This window comes from Pantherophis guttatus, chromosome 7, assembly GCF_059756535.1.
Source record: "Pantherophis guttatus breed Tessera chromosome 7, ASM5975653v1, whole genome shotgun sequence".
Taxonomy (NCBI): domain Eukaryota; kingdom Metazoa; phylum Chordata; class Lepidosauria; order Squamata; family Colubridae; genus Pantherophis; species Pantherophis guttatus.
Genome location: NC_142069.1, coordinates 51,123,504 through 51,146,006, shown reverse-complemented (window position 1 = coordinate 51,146,006; position 22,503 = coordinate 51,123,504). Strand labels below are relative to the sequence as shown.

General features: G+C 38.8%; 1 long non-coding RNA gene across 1 annotated transcript in view; it reads right to left on the bottom strand.

The window, feature by feature from the left end:
• The window catches only part of LOC117655383 (uncharacterized), a 148,831-nt gene that overhangs the window by 13,597 nt on the left and 112,731 nt on the right, over positions 1 to 22,503 (bottom strand). The window lies entirely within an intron of this gene.

Sequence of the window (22,503 nt, the reverse complement as noted above, 5' to 3'; positions counted from 1 at the left end):
GGGTAATGAGTCAAATGCCTTCTTGTAATCAATCCACACCATATTTAAATTCGTTTTTCTTCATTTTGCATTTTTTTTAGTACTATTTTGTTAATGAGTAGCTGATCTTTTGTTCCTCTTGATTTTTTATAATTTCCTTCTTGTTCTACTGGATACAAACTGTTTTCCAGCAGATGATTGAATACTGAATTTGCTTGTATTCTTGTAAAAAGTTTGAATGTTGTTGGCAGACAAATAATTGGGAAGTAGTTGCTTGGTTCTGTGCTCTTTTCTGGATCTTTTATTATCAAGTATGTTTGACCAGCTGTTAACCATTCTTCGCTTGTTGCATTTTGAAGCATTTCGTCAAATTGAGTGGCCATGCAGTGATGGAGGCTGGTCAGGTGTTTTAGTCAGTATCCATGCAATTCGTCCAGGTGCGCTCCAGTTCTTGACCTTCTTTACTTGCTTTGCAACCACATCATTTGTTATTACAATATTCTCCATTCTGTTTCATGTTGCTTGTTTTTGAATATCTTTGACCCAGGAGGCAGTTTTATTGTGTTCCACTGGGCTTTCCCACAATTTTTTTCAAAACTTCAGAGTTTTTTCTTTAAATAGGTGAACATTAGTTTGGACTCAATTTTCATCAGGTGACCAGTAGAAGAGGTATTGGACTGGACATTTTCACGATTTTGTTTTATTTGTCCTTCGTATCTTTCTATCTTCATATCCTTTGCTGTTGCTATTACACACTGTTTTAGTTCTTCCATTATTTCCGTTATTGTTTTTCATCCAGGTTGTATTTTTTGCATAAACTATTTTTCAACTTTTCATTCTTTAGTTTTCCTTCTTTCAAGTATTTCAAATTGCTGACATTTTCAAGTCAAATTTTCCACTTTGATATTACAGCGGGTTTCTTTTTTGGCATTTTATAATCCAATTCTACAGTTATAATGGTGGCTGTGCTATAAATTAGTTGGTTTGTTTCATGTAGTGTGCTGGATGGATGGAAGTTAAAATGTTGTTCACGGCATTTAGTAGATCTTTCATTCATTTGCTATGTACTTCGTGAATGGCAGGCAGTCTTTTTCTTTCTGTGTTTTCTTTGATGTGGTTTTGAATCTTTTCTTTCAGCATTTTCACTAGATCACGTAGCTCTACACTTTGAGTTGCTGGACAGGAGGATCGTCATCCTACACAGTATGTTGGTTTCTTCCACTGGTTGGTCAATTTGTTCAGGTGTTGGAACAATTTCTTCATCCTGTTCTTCATTACTTGTTGTTTTCTTTTTAGACAATGTTTCTAGATGTTGCATTTCTGCATCTGTAAAAACTTTATTACGGATGATGAAACGTCTTTGATAATTAATTGTCCAGTTATGTCATTTTCCAGGTGTTTTTCCTTCCACAGTTGCATCATTCTTTTTTGAAATCCCCTGGCTGTTGGTGCTGGTAGTAACATTTGATGATTTCTCAATTTTCTTTTGTTGTCCAGGTTCTGCACTTTTGTTCCAGTTGCTTTGCAGTTGCATGCCCTGATTCCCAGTAGTAACAACTGAGCCCTGTAGCCCATTTTTTGACAGATGTCCAGGAGCCATAGCATCTGATGTGGCCCTTATTGACCTGGGCGATGACCGATCCAGTGTGGAATTTTGTTTATTTATTCTTATTATTGGTGATGGTAGGAGCCTGGGTTGGTTCACGGTGGCTAAACCACTACTGATCCGAAGGCGGTAATCCCATAACCATAGGGTCCGCACCAGATAGCCATCCAGGCTCAGCCATGGCAGCCCAACTGCCCTTTGGTGTCAGGAAGGCAGGATCAGGTATTATTATTTACTTTATTCATTAAACATGAAACTCAGTCAACTGAACATTCAAAAATGTGTCACAAATATGATTGACTGGTGCTAATGGTTGATACGGGTTGCTGCCAAGCATCCTAGGTATCAACCAAGTATCTTCTTAAAATATAAGATGTTCCTAGTAGCACAGTTTTTTGCAGTTCCTCTGGTGTTATTGCAGGAAGTTGCAATTTCTTGATGTGTTTTGTAACATTTTTGGACATGGTACCAAGTGCCCTGATGACAACGGGTATAACTGTTACATGTTTCATCCATAGCCGTGTAGTTCCGATAGTCAGGTCATGATTTTTTCCAGTTCTTTTTCTTCGACTCTGGCGTCTCCTGGTACAGCGATATCCATAAACTGTATGCTTTGGCCCTCGACAACCGTGATACCTGGCATATTATGCTCCAAATGACTATCTGTCTGTATTTGAAATTATTATTATTGTTGTTGTTGTTGTTGTTTTAATCTTCAATTCAATTCACAGTCTGGGATTGGTAAAAACTTAATAGTTCAAGACCTAACCAAGAACTTAAGAGCTGTTAAGGTAACGTCTTGGTATATAGACAGTTCCGAGTAAAGTGGTTTTTATTATAATTTTTAGCTAAGTGAAGGAAATATCATAAAGGCAATTAACATCTGGGCAGTGTGCCTGTAATATGATACTGATTCATAATGAAATGAATAGTATCTCCCCAAAGCTAATTTAAATAAAAATTGTTAGTCAGTAAAAGTGCTATCTGACTCCAGATTTTTGTGTACTTGCACACATTGTACATGAAAATCAACAATTCATATTCAATTTCTGAATATTCTGTTCAATTTCTGTTCAATTTCTGAAGCATTTCCCAACACATTTTTGCCAGCATATAAACATTCTCGTTATATTAAAACATTAAAGCTGTTAGCTTCAATTCTCTTCACATTTACAGATGTTTAGTTCAAGGGCAATCAATGAACTTCAAGCATAGATTTATTTATTTATTTATTTTATTATATTTCTATACCGCCCTTCTCCTGCGGGACTCAGGGCGGTATACAGCCAGGATAAAACATAGCATATAAAATTTTAAAACATTTTTAAAAACAATTAAATAATTTTGGCCCGAATTTAAAACAACCCAATTAAAACCAAATTTCGATTAAAAAACTGAGAGGATGGGATCAAGCCAGCCCAGCTAGATGGAACAAGTGTGTCTTCAGGGCCCGACGAAAAGTCCAGAGGTCTGATATCATGCGTATCTCAGGGGGCAGGTCATTCCAGAGGGCAGGCTATTGCTTAACGCATTGTAAGCCGCCCTGAGTTTCCGGAGAAGGGCGGCATATAAATCAAATTTAAAAAAAAAAAAGGTGCTGCCACAGAGAAGGCTCTCCCTCTGGGGGTCGCCAGCCGGCACTGCCTGGCCGACGGCACCCTGAGGAGGCCCTCTCTGTGTGAGCGAACCGGTCGGTGGGAGGCTATCAGCGGCAGAAGGCAGTCTCGCAAATACCCCAGCCCTAAGCCATGGAGCGCTTTAAAGGTGGTCACCAACACCTTGAAGCGCACCCGGAAGACCACTGGAAACCAGTGCAGCTCGTGCAGGAGAGGTGTAATATGTGAGCGCCCCGTCGCTCCCAGAATCATAAGATGATTCTGCATGGGAATGTAGCTGTGACCTTCAAACTTCATATATGGAAGTAATTTGTTTTTAAATAAATGAACTTTCTCCTAAGGCAGTTTTGATCAAAATGTTTTAAAGTACAGTATGTGTGTAATAAGATGCTTTTTCTTAGGTACAGTGTTACAATTACTTCTGTTCAGTTGGCCAAAGACCGGAATACACCTTCAGGTATTATCAACTATTTCTATTTGGTTCTAATTTTAGGAGGAACTAAAAGGAACAAAAAGATATAGAGAGTAAATAAAATATTTTTTATTATTATAAATAATATAAATAATTTTATTTTAAAACAAGTTAAAAGGAAGATAAGAACTAATACAAAGTAAGAAAAGGAAAAGAAATCAAAGAGAAAGCTAAAAGTGTGTGTGGGGGGGTTATTATATAAGTAATAAAAAAGATACAAACATCTTTGAGAGAGAAAGACCCTGATTATGAAGTGTTGTCATCCAAATGCTCCTGAGCTCAGCATTTGTTGTTTGCTCTTTAGTTAGAAACAAATTACATATTATTTAAAACAGTCTATGTCCCTTTTTCCAAGACAGAAAAAGGAAGGAAGGAAGGAAGGAAGGAAGGAAGGAAGGAAGGAAGGAAGGAAGGAAGGAAGGAAGGAAGGAGCTAGAACATCAGCTAGTATTTACATCAGCTATATAAATTGGACATTATAAATAAACAAATGTTTAATAATAAAATGTCCTGGATAGTTTTGTGTATATTGGGTTTATTGTGGGAAGAAGGAAGATTTTTTTTTCTTGAAGTTATTTGGAATTAAACACTATTCCATAATAAACTCTAAATTATAATAAAGAAATAAAGAAATGAGGATTATTAGTTTTTGTGTACTTCTACAACATGAAAAGCTTTCTTTAAAATTAAGAAATAAATTAAATATATATTATTTAAACAGCAATAGTATCCTTCCCCATCATAAATATCAGGAAAGATACATATTGAGATGTGCATCATTCCTGATACATGGCATTATAAAACTGAAATAAGAGAGTGACAAAAATCTTACTTAAAAGAGAGACAAAGAGACGTCTATTTCTCTCTATCAGACGTCTTCAAAAGAGATCTAATTACCATATTACAGATAGCAAGTTGAGTTCTTAAGTCCTTTTACGGAGTTCTCTTATCCTTGATGTCCAAAACATGTTCTTTAGATAAAGGGAATTGACAATTCCATTTATATTCACATCTCCAAATCACAAGCATGCCACCTGAAAGGACCTTGCTTGCTCTAGAGTCCACCAATCATTTATTTTTAAAACTATATTTCAAGAGTTTGCATTCTCATGATCCTGTTTGCCTAATTCTCTATTTGTCAGTCATTCTATACTAACTTAGCAATCAACCTGATTATTTGTTTTTCAAATAATTCTTCAAGAAAGATGCTGTACCAAAGATCCATAATCCATAAAATCAGGAAAATATACTCATACAGTAGCTTCATTGACTGAATTGGCTGAATTACTAAGATAAAAGTAGGTCTACTGTTTTTTGAAGAAGTCTGAGGTAAACAATGTTTGAGAAATGTAGTTTCAGTGCACACATTATATATATAAATATATATATAAATTAATATAAACTATATAAATATAAATTAAACTAATAAATAATAATAATAAATAAATATATAGTAAATAATAATAATAATTTATTTATAATAATCAATAAATATATAGTTCCAGTTAGATATTGTTTAGAAAAATTAAGTCTCTTATGAAAGTTAAAGATTAACAAAATGATTTTGGCAAAAGCTTCGTGGGCCAGTATTCATAAACTCTGTTCTCTATTCACTGCTATAAAATTGTTATATACAATTTAATTGTTAGTCTGAGCCCTCCTGTAAGAAAGGCCTATATATTTCCATGAAATTAGCATAGTGCAAACTTATTCATTACCTCAGTCTTATTGGTTATGCAAACAAAACAAAAATGCAACGAGCAAAAGGAGACATACCAAACTTTGCCGCAATATGCCGACTTACGAAACCAACATATTTTTGGATCTTCTTAAACATATGTATTTTTATCTTAAGTCTTCTCTAATTATTAAACTCAACACCCAATTTTTCTGAAATCATATTATTGGTTATTGTATTTATTTTACTTTTATTTTTATCATATATTTCTGCAAAACCCCTTCAAAAATTTTAAAATAAGAAGCCACACTTAACAAAGAAATTAAAAGACACCAACCCATTTTTAATAAAAACAAGTACTATGTATAGTTTAAAGGTGTTCTGGAAGTAATTATCCACAATAAATGTGTCATTTGCTAACCTAAAATTTAAATTGCAAAATATTTCTAATAACTCTGGTAGTAATTTGTTTTATGAAAAACATTATGTGTATTCATAAGCAATCTTTTTCACTGAGTCTAGGGGAAACTAAATCAGGTTTTCCCTCTCTAGTTCATTTTTAACTTCATATCTCTTTTTATTTTGTAGTGGAGAACAGTTGCTTAAAATTTAGTAGGCTTGTGGTTCTTAATCCTTACATATTTCCTGCAGTCTTTGCTCTCTGTTTCTGTACTTTTTTGTTGATTCCCTCTGAGTGAAGTTGCTTCTTTTCATCTTCCTTTCTTCATTAATCCTCTCTGACATATAGTTGGCAACCTAAGCCATTAGAATCTTACTCTTACCGCTTGAGAAAGCAATTGAAATTATATCTTTGCATCTAGGATTTACAGCTGTAACAAAGATATGCCATTTTGATCTCTTAATATGCTTTATTCAATGATCTTTTCTGTTCAGTGCAATATGCAGTGAGTCCACCCTATATACTGCAAAATATCACTCACAAGAAAATGAGTTTCAAGTGGATGCTTTGGATAGGATTCTTTATTTTTTTTAATTGGAATATATCTATTTAAAGGTTTATGCTCCACTTCTCAACTCTCCCCCAAATAACAGGAAATGCTGCTGTCATTTAGCAATTATGAGGTAGGATTTCAGAACTACAGAAAAGGGGCTTACGGATTGCACAAGGGAATCTAGGGATGGTGTTTGGTTGCACGCTAAAGAAGTAACAATAGCAAGTTTCCCCTGAAATTAAGCTTCAATTCTGACTCTGTAGTGTTCAGTAAATGGGCAAGCAAAATAAAGTTGCTTAATTCTTTTTATAGTGATGCTGAATTTAATTTATTCAGTATTAAAATATCTAATGGTATCAGTGGAAAAGGCAATTCTCCATCACGTCTGTTTGTGGTATGTGTGTGAGCTGTGTAAAAGGACAGCTCTTGGTATTAAGAAAATGGTTTTGTAGTATGACCAAAAACTCCTCTAATAATTGGTGCATATTGGGAGATAGCCGGAAAAGCTTTCTGCAGTTGCTAGGCAGTTTGATTGCCTGGTAAGTAATTCTCAGTTTGCACTGGTTTTCTTAAGCCATTGACATGGACATTTGGCAGCAAGACCCTTTTTCTGCCCCCAACAGTAGCAGCTCTAATAAGTTTATGTGTGGTTCAATTGCAGAGATTTGCCATAGATGAAGTGGGTGTAACCCCATGACTGTCTTGTAATTGAATTAGTTTTGACTGACAATTTGTAATTAACGGAGGCCCAAAGAGGGCCACTGAAATATTGTACTGGCACTGCTCAGGTCATCATAAAATAAATTACAAGAATGATATAGGGAAAGCTTGTGTCAGATACTAGATTGTCTAGCTTTTTATTCCTTTTCACTGTGGCATTAAAGTAGGCATTGCTTTGCTTTGAAATTTTGGCAGTTTTTATTTCAAGTCTGGATCCAAGAAACATTTGCATGTTAGTCATACATGTGTTATTTATTAAAACAACAACAATGGTTTGGAATTGTTCAGAAGTTTTTTCTGCTGGAGATAACAAATCACCAGTGAAGACTTTGGAATCTGGAAAGTTTTCAGTGTTCAAATGAAAGATATCAGTCCAAGCCTTCTTTCATATTTTCAGTGAAATCCATCATATTGGAAGACATTTAATTTTTTTTCCCTGAGAAATTAATATTTTCCATAGAAGAAATAAAGAGACCGCCTATTGTTTTAATGTATGGACACTATAATGAATGTTCTGTGTCTTAAGCTTTTTTGGAGCTTTGAAAGTAAACATCTTAATCAAAACTGGTTTGCGAAAGTAGAATATGATCTATGTTATTTTACAGATACATGTTTTATTGTACAATAAAATAATATGTATTTGCTCAGCTTACACAAAACAGCCAAACCAATTCTCAAAATGTAATTCTATACTACTTATAGCTTCTGAACTAAGAGTGTGTGGAATTCCAAATCATACCTCAAAATCAGTTTAGTGCATATTTCCAGTCAAATCAAATTGAGTAATTCTGATTAGGAAACTCTATTGTTTCAGACAAGCTTTTCCATTAATATAAAATGCAATCAAATTTTCTTGATTTAATGGCAACCAGTAATTTGACTCAAATCAACAATCTTATTTTTAAAAAAACTCCAAAACTTTAAATAATTTAGAAACATGATTGAATCACTTCAGAAGAAGTTTCAGAATTATGAGCATCTGCAACTCACACTCTGGTTATTGAGAAGTGACATCCACTATGTCCAATAGAACTAATAAATTTCCACTGGACATTGGAAATAAAGTTACCATTAATTGTGAGGTCAGATAAGTCACAAACTGAACTTATAATGAATTTTTTTGTATACATATGCTTTTCTAATAGTTTACAAATACACAGTTATTCTTATGCAATTGATAAAAGATTCCCTAAATTATTGTTGATGCTGTACAAAGAACAATTGTAATTTTTCTGGATATTTATAAAAACAATTCACTAAAAATTAGACAAAACACAATAAAACATGCATCAATGGCATAAAATGGATTGACTGCACATTTTTACAAGACTTCAGTATGTGGAACTATTGAAAAATAATCCCACCCACACAGATTCAAATTCTCCACTCTTATGTAAGATTTTTACAATTAACTCCATACTAAAACAATTCATTATTACAAACAGCTGTTAGTCCAGATATAACTCAAAATACTTCAGAAAAAAATACAGGTCCCAGCTAAATTGTAATTTACAATCTGAGAAAACAGTTCTGCAATTTATCCAGCTATTCTCTAAAAAATAAAGATTAATGGGCATTTGTCCAAAAAGCTTCTGAAGGGGAGCATTCTTTTCCAAGAGGCTTCAATTTATTAGGGGAATATAGCATCAGTTTTCAGCAAAGAATTCAATCAATGCCATGCCATCAAAGGAGAGAGATAGAAGATCATGTGATTGAAGGACATTTAGCTTTAAGCATGATGACATTTTTGCTGCCAGAGAACGTGTATTTTGAAAAATAAAGTAATACCTGATAAAATGTTGACTTAAATGTTTTCCAATGGAAAAAAGACAACTTTTTTTTTTATTTCTCCCAAAACATATATGGGGTGAATATAATATTACAGAAGTGAAAATTGCTTTTTAAAAAGCAACTGTAAATGTATGACTCCATTTTTATCTCAAATACAACTTTGTCTCTTTATTCTTATTTATTTTTAATTTTTACTTACTATATGTATTTATTAAAATTATATGCTGCTCAGCTCATTATCATGTGTCTCTGGGCAGTTTATATTACCAAAAATAGCAGTATAAAACAATTAGAAAATTAAAACATAAAAAACATTAAGCACTAAATTTTAAAACATTAAAAATTAACAATATTAGAAGGAAAATGTGGATACAAACTAGGATGCAGTTGGGATTTTCTCTTACTCTAGTATCCATCTCCAGAATGGGATGTCCCCTTTTGGCTCCCAAGCCAGTTGGAAGACACAGGTTTTCAGGCCCTTTTGGGAGGTCAGAAGGGTTGGGGAAGATCTCACCTCAAGAGGCATGATGTTTCACTTTATATAAACTTGAGAAATTCAGACACAACAATGTGTAACTTTCCCAGAAGCCAATGCTCTCTAGTTTTGTCACTGAATCTATTGTTATTTGTTACAGTTACATTTTTGCTAGGGAAGTTTTCAGGTATCTGCCAAATTGTCTACGCTGTAAATAATTCAGTAATGTCTAATGCAATTTTGTCTCTCTGCATAACAGTTCCACTCAGTCCTAATTTCAGCTTGAAAAAACATTACTGGATGTTTTCCCTTAGGTTGATCCTTCTTCAGCTACCTGTCCTAATCTAACTCCCAGCCTCATTTAGCTATGAAATAAACAAGGCAAGAGTTTGCTTATTAGGCAGAATGATGAGAAATTTTGTACAAATTGTGAACTGAAATGGTGATACAGAGCCCAATAAACTATGCACGATCTACGTGGGCACATGGGAGAACAATGTCTGAAAAACTGTTTATTCTCTTGCATACAGTGCATTTAGAAAGTATTCAGACCCTCTTCACTTCTGTCAATTTTGTTATGCTGCAGCCTGATTCTACAGTTGTTGAAATTCATTTTTTGCTCATTAATCTACACTCAGTACTCCATAATGACAAAGTGAAAACAGAATTTTAGAAAACTGAAATATCACATTGGCATAAGAATTGAGACCCTTTGCAACAACATGTGAAATTTATCTCTAGTGTCTCCCATTTCTCTTGATCGTTGCTGACATGTTTCTACATCTTGAATGGAGTTGACCTGTGGTAAATTAAAGTGATTGGGCATGATTTGGAAAGGCATACACCTCTCTATAGAAGGCATCACAGCTGACAACGCATACTGTAGCAGAGCAAAAGCCATGAGGTCAAAGGAACTGCCTGCAGAGCTCAGAGACAGGATTATTGCAAGGCACAGATCTGGGGAACAATACAATAAAATTTATGCTGCATTGAAGGTTCCTAAGAGCACAGTGGCCTCCATAATTCTCAAATGGAAAAAGTTTGGCACAACCAGACTCGAAGAGCTGGTTGTTCAGTCAAACTGAGCAATTGGGGGAGAAGGGCCTTAGTAAGAGAATGTAACCAAGAACCCAATGGTCACTCTGACTGAGCTCTAGAGAGCCTGTGTGGAGAGGGACAGAGTTCCAGAAGGACAACGATCACTGCAGCCATTCAGCAATCTAGGCTTTATGGAAGAGTGGCTAGATGGAAGCCTGTCCTCAGTGCAAAATACATGAAAGCCTACTTAGAGTTTGTTCCTCACAGTCTGAGAGTCCTTCAGGTGCTTTTTTGCAAACTCCAAGTGGGCTTTCATATGTTTTGCACTGAGGAGTGGCTTCCATCTAGCCACTTTTCCATAAAGCCCAGATTGGTGGATAACTGCAGTGATGGTTGTCCTTCTGTTGTTCGTTTGTTTTTTTCCTGTGCCCACCCTAAAAGTCTGGGAGGTTTCAATTACTTTCCTGTCTTTTTGTCCTTCCAACTGGAGCAGACCTTTAGAGGATTTTTTTAAAGCTTTTAATCTACAGTTGTTTGAGAAAGATGAAAAATTGCATACTGAGGTGCTAAACATTATTGTTCCAATTTAAGCTTAAGAAAGAGGGACAGTATCAGGAAGAAAAATTATCAATATAATATAATGAATTTTCTAGTTGGATGGACGCAGGGGTGGTATTGAAAAATTTTAGCAACCAGTTCTCTGCCCAGTTGCTGGCTGGGTGTGGCCATGGGGGCATGGCCTAGTCAGCTTCCCTCGAGCCTTTGGGAGGGCAAAAACGGAACTTCCAGGAGGCCCGTTTTTCGCCCTCCCAGAGCCTCCGCACAGGCCCTGCACTTACTTGGCATCCAAAATGGGCTGCATGGAGACTGTTGGGAGGGGCGGGGTGGGCAGGGTCAGCCAGTCCTTGCAACTACCGGTTTGGCAAACCAGATTTAATTTGCCCGAACCGGTCCAAACCAGCTGAATCCCATCCCTGGATGGAAGGCCCTGCTGAGGATGATCAACTTAAAACAGTTGATCTATTTAACCTATTTAAACCTATTAAAAGCATGCAAAAATATCTAAGCTGTAACATGTACTGAACAGAAAGCTTAGATGCATCCAAATGGAAGATGTATCATCCTAGGTGTTATAGTAGTAGTTGAACAATTGTATTTGGAGATAAGGATGTTTTTAAAATGTAACATCTTAAAGAGATTTAAGTATATATAAGAAAATGCAATAGTAAACCCATCCATTTATAAAGCATTACTGAATCCATAAATTTATTACATTGTCATCATGTCTTGGTAGGTATTCATAAGCAAACACAAGTCAAATCAAAACAATATGAAAACATATCTAATAACAGAATAAGATGATTTCAAGTCAATTCAACAATTTTATTTTTTATTTTAATTTTATCAATTTATTGAATAAATAAATATTGAAATCCATTTGCTTTGGATTGAATTGATTCAAACTGAATTGGAGCTATTCCATTTTCTGCATTAAAGTTTGCTCATGAGAGTTAAAATTGCATACATTTCATATGAATCTTTCTTTTTAAAAAAATCACAGGTTGAAGCAAAAATGGAAAACATGAGAAATTGAGTAAAATTTAACTTACAAACACTTTAGCTGATAGTAGATCAGATTTAAAGTCGGCTCATCTCCCTTCTCGAGTTTTACTTAAAGGCAACTGTCTGCATTAATCTTAAAAGGCTGATAAATTTCCATTGGGTGTGAAATTTGGTAACTGTGTGCTTCCTCTTATGAACTGTTGATGTTATTTTTAAAATAAACTAGACCTCTTCAACAGCTTTCAATACCATCGACCATGGTATCCTTTTGGACTGGCATGGCGGTGGGATTCAGCCAGTTTGCACCACTTCGGGAGAACCAGTTGTTAACTTTCTGAACAGTTTGGCAAACTGGTTGTTGGAAGAAATCACTAGGGCAGAGAACCGGTTGTTAAATTATTTTGAATCCCACCACTGAGGCTGGGGCTGGGCAGCACAGTCTTGCACTGGTTCAGGTTCTTTCTCCATGGTCAGTCCTAATTGGTGTTAATAGGGAGTAAGAAATCCAGCCCTCAGCCACTATCTTGTGACATGCCACAGGGCTCAGTATTATCTCTGTTATACTGTATACCGTATAAGGAAGTAAGGAAGTGAGCTGCAGGCTTCACTCTGGTCCTCCAAATAGGCGGGAAAATACTTGAATCTCATTGGCTAAGCCATCTGGCAGCCCTCTATAAAAGAGGACACTGCCAGACAAGCAAGTTGTTGGGTTGTACTGGTCTACTATTAAAGAGCTGTTGTTACTGAAAACTGTGTCCGTCTCTTCTATCACCGAATCTAATACTGGCAATGAAGGTGGGATCGGAAGAAGCAGGACAAGTAGACCAGAGTCCCAGCGGAGCAGAAGCGCGACCTGCATAGGCCACTGCCTGCAGGATCATCTTCTGCCAGCATGATGTCTGCATACGCATCGCCTGCTCCGTTCAACCCAGTGCTTGACAATTGGGATTCCTATACAAATTGCTTGGAGTGCTTCATGGAGGTGAACGACCTCCTGGGTCTGTCTGTTGTGACTCCGACCCCCGACCCCGTCTTATCAGAGGGAGAAGACTCCGAAAGTGAAGGAGAGGAGTTGGCAAGGCCTCCCTCTCCAGGACCCTCCTCTCTGGCAATGCCTCAGGTGTCCTCCAAAGGCCAAGAGATAGGTCAGGAGCCAGGCACTTCTGAGCAGCCGCAGTTAGACAGCGACGGAGATGAGTCTTGGCTGGATCCCCAACAGCGTCGGAAAGACAAGCGCGCGCAGCAGAGAAGGAGGCGTACCAGAGATTAAGCTGAGTCACTGGACCACACCCCACAGGGGATAAAAGGGGGTGTGGTGGCCATTCAGGCTTTGTGACGGACAAAACTGAAAAGCTAGCAAGTCGTACTAAGTTTCTGGAACTTCGTTATATGCCCTCCTTGGATTTATTATGGACTGGACTTGACAATTCTTTGGCTTTGTGGAGTTATTTTGGTTTATTGGACGGAGGAGAAAAACCTCCCTTTGTGAGTAAAGTTTTTGGCAGGCAGTTACTGGGTTGCTGCCAATTCTGTTATCTCAAAGGAATTCCTGACTGCTGGTTTTATTAACTCCTGGCTGACTTTTTGTGTGTATGTGTGAGACGGGGACAGAACACTGTCCGACAACCAAAAGAGAGCACTGTTCCTTAGCTACTGCGGAATGGATGTGTTTGACACAGCGAAGGCACTCGTCGAATCAGTCGCGGTTCAAGCAGTACTGTGGGCCACACTACAAAACACACTACAAGCTCATTATGCTCCAGTGCAGTGAAACTTCGTACGAAGGCACGAATTCCACCGCAGCCTGCAGGAAGAAGGGGAGTTGGTGAACCACTATGTAGCAGTGCTCAGAAAAGCCGCCGCATATTGCGACTTCCAAGAGCTGGAGGATGTGTTGTTGGAACAACTCATCAGCGGAGTGAGGGATGTTAGCTTACAATGGCAGTTGTTAGCCAAGCCGGCCCTTACTCTACAAACAGCCTTAGACAAGGCCAGAGCAGCAGAGTATTCACAGAAGTCAGCTGCAGTCCTGCAAAGAGCGGGAAACGTGCCAATTTCATGCCCAAACGCCGCAATGCATCAGGAGAGCGCTGAGTTAATCGAGTCATCAGGAGATGAAGATTACATTTACTGACTCCAAGACAAAAAGGAAAAAGCATACCACAATGCAGATAGAAGACAACCACTGTGTGCAGGATGCGGAGGGCCCCATTCCAGAGCAGCATGTAGATTTTTTTTTTGTAATTTTTTTTTATTTTTTCAAACATAAACATAAAAATGATTTTTCCCAGAAATGAAGTCTTGGTCCGGTCACAAATAGGTAGGCTGATTTTACAAATAAAGACATATTTTTAACATAAATTCCAGCTTCTTAAATTAAATCTTTCTATTATATCATCATACATCTTAATTTCCTACTAAAACAAAGCTCATTTTTATATTCAATTATAAATTCAATTATAAATCAAAATTCATTACCGCTCTTTCTAAATTTTTCTCCATTGCTCCTTTAACATCAACATTAAACACAAAAACGATCTAATCTATTAATCTATATATTTATTTTACAATTTTATCACCACAAATCTTAATTTCCAAATGTGTACAACTCAATTTTTATTTCAATTTATTAATCAAAATTTCTTTCTATTTTTCTCGGTTTCTAGACCCATTTCATCCAATCTTTTAATCTTAAACTTTTACACAGACATCTCAAAATTTTCCATTTCATTTTAATTATCGCCCAACATTTTCTTCTTCACCCCTTATTAATAATTATTCTTCAGCGTATTCTTCTCTATATCTCCAACTATTATTTTGCTAATTTCCAGCATGGTTTATTTCAGCTAATTTCAGCATTCTTCTCCCTTATTCCACCTATTATTTGGCTGATTTCCAGCATTACTTATTTTGGCTGAGTTTCCAGCACATTCTCCTCCAAAATTCCAACTATTATTTGGCTGATTTCCAGCATTTTCCATTGTTTTGGCTGATATCCAGCATGCTTTATTGTGACTGATTTCCAGCATTCTTCTCCAAATCTCCACCTATTATTGGCTGATTTCCAGCATTACTTATTTTGGCTGAGTTTTCAGCATATTCTCCTCCATAGATCCCACTATTAATCTGCTAGTTTATTTTAAAATTTTCTTTTTCAATATGTTTATCTATTAATCCACTATCACCAGCTATTCTCTTCCAGGGTGAATCCCCATCTATTTCTTAATACTAATCATTTCCAACATATATTAAAATAATTCTCAGTTGTTACTTCCATCTGCTTACCTTATTGTATCATCTATGATCATTAACAGTTAATCATAATTAACCTCCACCACTTTGTTATCAAATTAAAACAAAACATGTTACATCCGATTATGCTTTTATGAAAATAACACTTTGTCACCTTACCTTCCAACTTCTATTTTAATTATCTTTTGTTCTTTTTATTTTCTATCTCTATTATGCCATAAGCACCTCTTATTTTTATTTAAAACTCACTTAAGCATTAAACCGTTTAAACAAGTAAGCATTCAAACATTGCCATCTGAATGATTCAAACATTCAAACATTGCCATCTGATTTTATCTATTTTACTTCTTCATTTCCTTATCTGTCCGTTAGTATTTCAATTCAAAGTCAATACTTCCACCCTTAAAACTCTGCATGTCCTTTTTAATTCTGTTGTAAAATCTGATTCCAGTAAAATCCATCAGCTTCTCCCCTTCCGTTCCTGCGCCAAGCCTTTTGTTGCTGTGCCAGTTAGTTATTAAATCCATTGTGTTAGTTCTTTTCAAAGCAATCCACAATATGTGGCAAGTCAAAGAAGATCTTTTCAGCAATAAACAAATCCATAGTCAGCACTTTCACTTAGTCACAGCTTCAATCGCCATTTTGAAACAATTATGTAGCAATCCGTTTAAACTCTTTGTCTGGCTTTTAAAAAGACTAATCCTTAATTATCGCTTTTATCTTTTCCAAAAGTCAAATCCATTTCAGTTTTAACAAGAAGGTTCACGTATCCAGCTCTATTTAGTTAATAATCCTTCCATTCCAATCAATCAGTGTTAAGGTAATTTTCTTAAAGGGTCTTTAACTCCTTTCTTTGTTTTGCAAAATCTTCAAGCCCCACAGATCTTCAGCCGCTAATTAAGGCTGGGGGTCTTATTTGTAAATATCCTTATTCAAACGTTGCTTCTCACCTAGGTTGCTGTCACTCACCCAACTCCAAAGCATGTTGTCCTTTCTTCCTTCCTTCCTCCTGCACATTGCTTGTCCCGATTTGTCCCGGCTGCCATCTCCCGCCGTTGACTCAGAGGGTTGCCTCTGGCCCCAAGGAACTTGCCCATTCCTCTCAGCCACCCAAGGGGTCCCTCTTTTTCCCCTGTCCCTTCAGGACAAGATCGGTCCGCAGACCTGTCAGTGGTGGTTTGCCAGTCGGGGTTTTTGCGGAGCTCATTAGAGTCCTGCTATTTCCCCGACTGAATCTCTGAGATGCCAAACCGGAAGTCCCCAGAGCAGCATGTAGATTTAAAGACACTGTGTGCCAGAGGTGCGACCGTAAGGGGCACCTGGCCAGAGTCTGCCATGCAAGTATACCATCTGCATTTAGCTCTAAACCGCAACCTGCCTCTACTGAAACAGTAGAGAAAAGGAGACCATGACCATGGAAACCCAAGCAGAAGGAAAGATCTCCTGTGGCTAACAGAGAGGCATACCAGACCAACATAAGTCAAACCAGATTGACAGCAAAAAAGATCCACATTACCATCCTGATCGAGGGGACAGAGTGTGAAATGGAAATAGATACAGGGTCGTCTCTGACTATTGTTGCTTGGGACACTATGAAAAAGACAATTCTGACCTTGAAAAAGAAAGACTTGATGCCCCAACGAATACAACTAAAAGACTATCAGGGGAACTGTATCCCCGTAATAGGCGGCGGAAAGTTCCATGTGCAATTTAGGGGTTTCACAGACCCCTTACAGATCACCGTGGTTGAAAGAGCATTGCCAACTGGTTCAAGGCCCTGGGCATGGGAGTAACAGGAATCAACACCATTTCAGATGATGGCACCGACGACCTCATCAAGGAGTTTGAGGACGTCTTCAGCCTAGGCAAGTACAAGGGAACACCTATTTCCTTCAGCCTAGATCCCAAAGTGGCCTCAATTAGGATTAAACCGAGAAGGGTACCCCTTGCAATTAGGCCTAAAATTGATAAAGAACTAGATAAGTTAATTGACATGGGAATCCTTGAGCCAGTGGATCATGTCCATTGGGAAACCCCAATAGTCATGCCAGTCAAAGCTGATGATTCAGTCCACATCTGCGCAGACTACAAGTGTACAATCAATAAGGCCTTGCAGCAGAGCGCCTATCCTGTTCCCATCGTTCAGCATTTACTGCACTCATTGGGGACTGGAACCACATTTGCGAAGCGCAAGTGTACCAGCAGTTGCCGATGACAGCACGACTGAAGCACAAACTATTGTCACCTACAGGGGCGCATTTGAATGCCACTGCTTGCAATTTGGTGTCAGTGTGGCACCAAGACTGTTCCAAAGTCTCATGGAACAGATTTTGCAGGGCATCCCTGGGGTGGTGCCCTATTTTGACGATGTCCTGGTGTCCGCTACAGATAAACCAACCCTATTCGCCCACCTTAGGACTGTACTAACCAGATTCAGGGAGGCAGAGCTTAAAGTTAAGCGCAAAAAGTGTCACATTGCTGTGCAGGGTGGAGTTCCTAGGTTACATAATCGACAGCTCAGGGATTCACCCAACCAAATCCAAAATTGCCACCATTAGGGATGCCCCCATCCCACAAAATAAGCGGGAGCTGCAAGCCTTTCTAGGGTTGCTGATTTTTTACATCATATTTTTACTGCATAAGGCCACTGTTGCCAAACCCTTACATAGGCTGCTGGGAAAGAAGGCTTCCTGGGTATGGGGTCGGGCTGAGGCAGCTGCTTTCACCATTGTAAAGAACCTGCTGATTTCTGACAGCGTTTTGGTGTATTACAGTGACTCCCTGCCCCTAATTTTGACTTGTGATACTTCACCCTTCAGGGTTGGAGCTGTCCTCAGCTACCAGCTTCCTAGTGTTCGGGAGGCTCCTCTTGCTTTCCATTCTCGCACATTGTCTGCTGCTGAGTGAAATTACAGCCAGCTGGACAGAGAAGCGCTGGCTGCAGTTGCTGGGGTCCCGTGGTTCCATGACTATTTGTATGGCAGACATTTCACCCTCGTAACGGACCACAAGTCCCTGCTGGGTTTGTTGGCTGATGATCGCCTGACCCAAAACATACTACCCCCCAGATGGTGCGCCGGTCGCTGTTTCTCGCTGCCTACAGCTACCGGCTTGTCCACCATCCCAGAAAGTCCCTGGGGCATGCAGATGCCCTTAGCCATTGCCTCCTGCCTGCCTTGGTTGATGACCCTGCGCCAGTCTACCAGGTCCTTCTGCTTGAGGACATTGCTGTGGGTCCCGTCACCATGGCTGAAATTGCTCGACTTACTGCTAAGGACTCTGAACTATTGCAAATTTTGAACTATGTGTGGAGGGGCTGGCCCGGCAAGCTGTATCAGAATCAGTACAGCCTTATTTTTCATGCTGAAATGAATTGTCTGGGTTAAAAGGGTGTTTATTATGGGAGGAAAGGGTGGTCATACCTGCCAAGCTAAGAAAGGAGGTGTTAGAAATTTTGCATGCTGGGCATCCTGGTATAGTCAGGATGAAAGCCCTGGCCAGGAGTTATGTCTGGTGGCCTAAAATGGATCATGACATATCCGAATGGGTTGCTACCTGCTCCCCGTGCCAGGAATCCCGACCGGGATTGCCCCACCAAAAACATGGGAGACCCCCCCCCAGGCACCTTGGGCCAGGGTTCACATTGACTTCGCGGGGCCAGTAAAGGGGCAAATGTTCTTAATTGTGATGGATGCTTACTCTAAGTGGTTAGAGGTAATCCTAATAGCATCAACCACTGCCGAGGCTGTAATTAAGGCACTTAGAAAGCTGTTCTCCATACATGGCCTCCCTGATGTATTAGTCTCCGATACCGGCCCACAATTGACAGCCGTCCCATTTGAAACATTTTTAGCTGACTTGGGCATCAGACATGCCCTGGTGGCACCTTTTCATCTGGCCAGTAACGGTAGGCTGAACGATAAGTGAGATTTACTAAGGAAGCCTTGGCTAAACTGGGACCGGTGGATTGGCAGGCCAGAATTGACCCAGAATTGATCCAGACGTCATCATAGGTGATCTGCGCATGCATGATACGAACCGGTAAAAGTAAGTAGAACCCACCCCTGATCCATATGAAGCCTCTGGGTGAGATCATACATCACTATGGATTAAGATATCTGCAGTATGCAGATGCTATCCAACTCTACATTTCCCTGGTGATACAAGTGATGCTGTTACTGACCTCTCTCAGTGCCTGGAGGCTGTGGAGGGCTAGATAGGGCACCACAGGCTTTGACTGAACCATGACAAGATCAAATGGCTTTGGGTGCATAGAAGGCCAAAATCCAGGACTTTAACATCTTTAGTGCTAGATGGTATGGGCTCTACCCCATCAGGCACTACCCAGCACTACCCAATATGTAAGAATATATGGAAACAGCATCAGCATCTTGTATCAAGAAAGGAAGGATACAAATCCATTTATCTTTTCTATCTCCTCTTGTCTTCAAAATTTAATCAAAACTAAGAGAGACCAGCTTTATTAAGCTCATTCCCAGATTTGATTTAATCTTGGAAATAATACATAGGGATTTGATTTTGGGAATAGTACATTGTTTTTTGAATTGGAACAAGTAATTGCTTGATTCATTCCTAGAAGAGGAATGTAGGGATCACCCATCACTATCAGTTCAAGTAAAATGTATTTAATTATACATATTACAACAGTGGCAAGAATACTATATGCACAAAATTGGAAAAATAATAATATACCAACGGAAGAAGTTTTGATTAGAAAAGTTTTGGAGTACACAGAGATGGACAAGCTCACAAAAGAAATACAAGAAAAGGAGGAAACAAAATACTATATGGTATGGGAGAAATGGTATGAATGGTTAGAGGAGAAGTATAAAGGGCAAGGAAAGAGTAAATGAGGAAGATATAGGAGTTGAAAAGTAGTAACAAACAAGTGGAAATGGAACGGACATAGAATGTATGGTTGAAATTGAGTACATTGTTATCTTTATGTATATAAATCAATAGAATCATATGTATAAATGGTAAATTGAAGTAAGGGAGAAAAATAGATATGTAAGAAATGTTTACTGATGTGAAAACATTGAAAAGAAGAAAATTGAAAAAAAAATCATTTAAAAAAACTGTTTAATAAAAATTATTTTAAAAAAAGAAGATAAAGAAATAACATTTGGGCAGATAACACTATTAGGGTCTTAAGGGTATCATTTTCAGATATTTTTAGTAAGAAAATAATGTTTTGAATATGAAAATATGATCGTGTAGTGCTTTAGCCTGGAAGGTAAAAGGTGTTTAGGATTGTTCAAGGGAATATACATAACACCAGTCTGCAATACCTTAAAACATGTAGACTTTTCTTAAGAGTCCTTGATTACCTTCTGCAGCAGCAGAGCAATTCTAGGAAAGAACATGTTAAGAAATTGCAGACAAGTGCTAGGGGTCTGCCCACATGTACTGGGAAGTATATTTTCCCCTTCAAAGCTACAGCACTTCAGAGTAATATTTATTTTAATGCTTTGAAATTTTGTGTCTATAAATTACTCTGTGATTCTCCAATGAAGACAGGTTTCTAAAGTAAATAAGTAGAAGTCAACATAGGATGCAGTGCATTTTCATTCAAGCATTTACATTCTAAGTTACACTGTGGATGGTTCATCATGTCATAGCAGTATAATAATACCATGAAAATAACTGCTTCTGTTGTACAGAAAATGATTTTGCTAGGATTTGTATACATTTCTTTTTTAGTTTTTTGGAGGTTTGCTTCCAGGTAAGTGGACAGAATAAAAGCTAGATTTATACATGTCTTAGTAATTCAAGATAAATTGTCTAATCACCTGTTACCACCTCTTTGAAAAGTGGACTATCTTACATTTTGAATATTGTTCTTTTTGAAATAGAAGATTATTGGATTTCTTAATAAATCTTAATTTATTGGATTTATTTATTTATTTATTTATTTATTATTTTATTTATTAATTAATTTTGTTTCTATACCGCCCTTCTCATGAAGGACTTAGGGCGGTGTACAGCCTGATTAAAAGCACAAAGACAGACAAAACTTAAAAATAATTAAAATTATTAAATGATAGGCCCAATTATAAAACCCCAAATTTAAAAACCCATATTTAAAAACCAATTAAAATCTTTACATTGATAGCCCAGCCTGGCGGAACAACAAGGTTTTGAGGGCACAGCAAAATACACGGAGATCAGAGATTTTATGAATTTCTGGGGGCAGTTCATTCCAAAGGGCAGGGGCTCCCACAGAGAAGGCCCTCCCCCTGGGTGTCGCCAGCTGACATAATTTGGCTGATGGCACCCTGAGGAGACCCTCTCTGTGAGAGCGAACTGGCCGGTGGGAGGCTACTGGTGGCAGAAGACGGTCTCGAAGGTATCCAGGTCCATTGCCATGGAGCGCTTTAAAGGTGGTAACCAACATCTTGAATCGCACCCGGAAGACCACTGGGAGCCAGTGCAGCTCACGCAGGAGGGGTGTCACATGAGCACCATAACCACCTGCACGGCCGCATTCTGGACCAGTTGGAGCCTCTGGGTGCTTTTCAAGGGGAGCCCCATGTAGAGAGCATTGCAGTAGTCCAGTCGGGAGGTGACAAGGGCGTGAGTGACTGTGTGCAAGGCGTCGCAATCCAGAAAGGGCTGCAACTGGCGGATCAGGCGAACCTGATAAAAAGCCCCCCTGGCCATGGCCGTCATATGTTCTTCTAAAGACAGCCATGCATCCAGGAGGACGCCCAGATTGTGAGCCCTCTCTGTGGGGGATAAAGACACACCCCCAATAGTCAGCGAAGGCACCAGCTGACTATATCGCGATGCCGGGAACCACAGCCACTCAGTCTTGGAGGGGTTGAGTCTGAGCCTATTTCTCCCCATCCAGACCCGCACGACCTCCAGGCAGCGAGACATCACATCAAGGGCATCGTTGGGGTGGTCTGGGGTGGAGATGTACAGCTGAGTATCATCAGCGTACAGATGGACTCTCACCCCAAAACCACGGATGATCTCACCCAGCTGCTTCACATAAATGTTGAACAGAAGGGGCGAGAGGACCGACCCCTGCGGCACTCCCCATGCAAGGCACCTCGAAGTCGACCTCTGCCCCCCTGTCAACACGAACTGTGAGTGATCGGAGAGGAAGGAAGAGAACCACCGCAAAACAGTGCCCCCTATTCCTAACCCCCTCAACTGCTGTAGCATGATACCATGGTCGATGGTATCAAAAGCCGCTGAGAGATCTAACAGGACCAGGACAGAGGAGCAACCCCTGTCCCAAGCCCTCCAGAGATCATCCACCAACGTGACCAATGCCGTTTCTGTGCTGTACCCCTGCCTGAAGCCCGACTGTTATGGGTCCAGATAGATA